The sequence below is a fragment of the Phodopus roborovskii genome, unplaced genomic scaffold (assembly GCF_943737965.1).
Source record: "Phodopus roborovskii unplaced genomic scaffold, PHOROB, whole genome shotgun sequence".
NCBI lineage: Eukaryota > Metazoa > Chordata > Mammalia > Rodentia > Cricetidae > Phodopus > Phodopus roborovskii.
In genome coordinates, this window is record NW_026125709.1 from 293,020 (window position 1) to 298,140 (window position 5,121).

The window sequence follows — 5,121 nt, forward strand, 5'->3', positions numbered from 1 at the left end:
ACCTTTAGGACAGCTTGGTCACATGGTTTCTCACGGTTGTTTTGATTTGAATTTGGCTGATGACTAAGGATTTTGAGCAATGTCTTATGTTTCTTTCAGTCATTTCTGATTCCTCAATTGAAAATTCTCTATTAAGTCTTATACCCCACTTTCTCATATGGTTATTTAGAATTATTTAGAGTTGGTGGTGTGTCATGTTATCAGCTCAACAGAGTTCATTAGATAAGATTCTCTGCTCATGAGTTTATAAAATTATTCCATTTGAAAAATCGGTGTTGCCTGTGTCCCTCATGGGTCACTTCTATTGCAAGACCTCAGAAACTGATGGTGCAATACAATGCAGTTTTTTTAAATCAGTTAAACATTCGATCCTTCAAAATCTATTATTACGAAATCAGAAATCAGTGGATATCCCAGTGTCCCTCATTCTCTGGGCACTGGTTCTGGTATCAATCTCCTGCTGTGTCAATCGCACAACAGCCAAACCCACAATGGATGACACCATCATTACATACGTAATCAAAAAAGTAACTAATTGGATAGTCCTTCATACTTAACTTCTATAAGATGGAACCAGAGTCCAGTGATTGTCAAGGAAGTAATAATAGATAATTAAATGAATAAAAATCAAACTAGTGAATGGTGTTTTATACGTGACTCCTACAAGATAGCACAAAACTGAAGAGAAAATTGAGTTTTTGATCATAGATTTGAACAAAAATTGAATGAATAATGAGATAATTACTCATAATTCACCCCTAGAGAGCTAACAAAATGCTATCACCATTCACTAAAATAAATACATAACTAAATAATGAAATCACCACAAGGGACAATTACCACCAAAAAGGTGGATCCAGACTCCACTCTTCTTGGAGTAGAAAAAGGCAGATTTGAATAATGAAATAATCTGATAGTTAGATTGTCTGTCACACCTGAGTTACGCAAGGTGGCACCAAACTTCAGGGTTCACAGATTATATGAGGAAACAATTTAATAATTACATATTTAAAGGTGTAAGTCGTTGAAATTTTTGTATCACCAATTCCTGGGCAGACGTGCCAGACATGATAAAGTAAGCTGTCATCACTGATTTTTAAAATTCCATAAGTCAATAATCAGATAATCATACTGTGTTGCCAGATGAAATATGGTGGCCTCACATCATCACCAGGGTCTGAATCTCGGTTGTGGTACATCAGACCTGAGATGATGGGTTTATACCTGGCATAGCAGTAGTAGCTAAAATGTTGATATCAGCTGAAAAGATGGATGCAGCAGGAGCATGACCAGCAGAGCTGAGAGAGAGCAGTTCTTCCATATTCTGGGTCGTCATCCTTTTGCGAGGTCTCGAAGATGGAGCCAACTTGCTTGTGCCACTATTTCTTCTAATCGTAGATCACTACCAATCTTCAGATGTGGAGGAAGAACAGGGAGCCAAACACCCAGACCTCCAGGCCTGCCTTGGTGTAGTCTTTGTTCTTCTTGGAGGGCACCATGGAATCTTCGTGACTCAATCATCCACCATCCCTACTATGCTGGGGTATGCATAGATCATTCAGGAACTGCAGTGTCCATGTCTACAATGCTCCTAACCTTGTCCCTGACAGATATTTGCACCCTAATCATAATTGATGATGTCATTGTCTGATGTTTAAATAATTTAAATAATTAGATAAGTCAGTAATAGCTAACTGTCACAATGAAGACGTGATGTAGCATTTAACTGGCAGGGATAAATGTCCAGACTCCAGTCAGGAAGGATATCATCATCTATTGAAACAATTAATCATAAAATGTGATGATATTGCATTTTGAAATCCCAAGAGGGAGCTTTACAGGTCTCTTCATGGAATAGAGGATAATTTGCTTCCATATGTATACAAATATTTATATTGTATTTGGGCCTTAACATGAACTGTCAATTTAAATAATTTAATTATGTAATTAGAGGATCTGTGGCACCAATACCAGGTGTTATGGAAGATATAATCATTGTTTTATATAACTAAATAATCAAATAATGAGTTTATATCACATCATCCACTTCCCTAAGGTGGCTCCATTCCAGACTCATGAACATTTTTGTCATGACTAATTCAAATATTTTAATTAAATAATTAATATTTCGATGGTCTAAAATATTTGACTCCCACACCGTAGTACCATAATTCACTGATCATGGATAGTCAAATGTCCTATTTTTACAATTAAATAATAACATCATCAGTTGCTGCAATGATTTGCCACACTCGACACAATTGTCTCTCCATTGACTCCCACAAGATTGTGTGAAACTCCCTGGTTTATCCCTTATTTAACCTTAGAGTTTAGTAGTAAAATGTGTAAATGCTGAAATGGCATTGTGCAAGCAGGGTTTTAGAAGGTATCACATATTTAATGTTGGACAGCTTCCTCAAAAGAGATGGACTTCAGTCCAATAATCCCTAAGTGTACTATAACACATGGATTATCATCATCCTGAAGGAAGTTAGCAATGGACAACTCACCTTTTGATGAGTAATTGTGAGTCTTATTATATTTTAATCCACAAGGTGGAATCAAAATTCAGGGTTCACAGTTTATATAATGAAACATTTTAATAATTACATCTTAAAATATAAATGTCGTTTAATTTTTTTGTATCATCAATAGCTGGGCTTAAATACCAGGGATGATAATTGGAAAGTCCTGCATACTTAACTTTCATGAGATGGAACCAAACTCCAGTGATTGTCAAGGAAGTAATACTTAGATACGTAAATAATGCCTACCTGGAAGGAATGGCCAGACTCAAGTCATGAAGGACCACATATTCATCGATTTAAATAATAAATATATAATGAAAAATGATTGAATAATGATATGGTGGTGCATACTTTAGTCCCACATGGAAAAGTCAGACTGATCCTTATCTGGAATAATGATTTATTTTAAAAATTAAATTGATAATTAATTAGTTGTCATTTTATATTAATTCTAACAAGATGACACCAAAGTCATAAAACTATGGCTGATGTAATGATCTATTTAAATAGCAAAATAATCAAGTAATGAGATGAGGTTACATCGTGAACTCCCAAAATCAGACTCCAAAAGGGACTTATGGACCATAACATCATCTTTATTTTAAATACGTTAATTAAATGATGAATTATTATTTAATTTCCTAATTTTACAGTTAAATAAGTATTGTATATCTGGCAATGTGATGGTCTGGCATGATTGACTCCCATAAGGAGCCTCAAAACTACAGTGATCGCTGAATTCATAATGACAGATTTTCATAATTAAATGAATAAAATTACACAAGTGAATTGATGGTGTTCTATAGGTGATTCCTACAATATTGTTCAAAACTGAAGAGATCATTGAGTTTTTAATCATATATTTGAACAAAACAATGAATGCTGAGAGAATTTTTCCTAATGCAACCCTGGAGAGATAACAAAAGAATATCAACATTGATTTAAATAAATAAATAACGAAATCACAACAGACAATTAAAAAAAAAAACAAGGTGGGAGAGGGTGGAGCCAACAGTCCTTCCTACTTCAGAGACTTCTCGGAGCAACTCCGAACAAAGGAGACCTGACTATCCACGCGGGACCACCTGTAATTTCCACCGGCTTGGTCTCTGACACTGCCTCCAGTCCTCTGCTGGAGTCCCGGGCCCCTCCCAGAGATAGTCTCTGCGGGTCCACACTGAGTTCCTGCGGGCAAGATCCTTGACCCCCAAATTCGGGCCCCTGCCAAAGAACGAGGTCTCAGCAGGAGAGCGCCAGTTTCCAGTGAGATCCCACTACACTGCAAAACATTCTCAATTTCAAGCTCAGCCCTCGTCCTCTTCTGCCGGCTATTGGCCAGAGCTATTGGCCAGAGGATCACTGTGAGTACCTGCTGGCATCTTCTTCTGGATCCTCATCCTTGACCCCATCCCTGAATCCCTGTCTGCGGAGAAACCTCTTAGAGAGCTTGGACCACACAGAGCTACAGATATTGAATCTCAGATGCACATAAGCCCATTGGGAAAGTACCCTAGAGAGAGGGAAGAGACACCACCAACACCTACTGGAAAAAAACTATGGGAAGAAGGCAATACAAGAGAACACCTAACAACAGAAAGACAAACATGACACCACCAGAATCTAGGGAATATACACCAACTAGAATGGAACACAACAACAAAGCAGAGGAAGCAGAAGGGTACGACTTAAAAATCACCATCATAAAAATGATAGAGGCCCTCAAAGAAGATGTGAGAAAATCCCTTAAAGAAATGGAGGAAAAAACAAACAAAAAAGTGGAAGAAATGAACAAATTCCTTAAGGAAAGTACAGAAAGCCAAGAAAAAACAACCAGGTGAAGGAAACGGTTCAAGACTTGAAAACTGAAATTGAGAAAATAAAGGCAACACAAATGGAAGGAAGGCTGGAAATTGAAAATCTGGGCAAAAAATCAGAAACCACGGATGCAAGCATAACCAATAGAATTCAAGAGATGGAAGAGAGAATCTCAGGCGCAGAAGATAAACTAGAAGAAATAGATTCATCGACCAAAGAAAATCATAAATCCAACAAATCCTTAACACAAAACATCCAGGAAATGTGGGACACCAAGAAAAGGACAAACCTAAGAATAATAGGCATAGACGAAGGTGGGGAAGCCCAGCTCAAAGGTGCTGAAAATATATTCAACAAAATCATCAAGGAAAACTTTCCAAATCTGGAGAAGGACATGCCCATGAAAGTAGAAGAAGCATACCGAACCCCAAATAGGCTGGACCAAAGAAAAAAGACCCCTCGACATATAATAATCAAAACACCTAGCATATAGAATGAAGAAAGAATATTAAGAGCAGCGAAGGAAAAAGGACTGGTAACATATAAAGGCAGACCTATCAAAATTACACCTGACTTCTCCATGGAAACCCTCAAGGCCAGAAGGTCCTGGATAGATGTTCTAAAACTATTAAGAGAACACGGATGCCAGCCTTGGCTACTATATCCAGCAAAACTCTCAATCAATATAGATGGAGAGAACAAGATATTCAATGACAAAACCAGATTTTCCCAATATGTATCTACAAATCCAGCCCTACAGAAAGTATTGGAAGGAAAA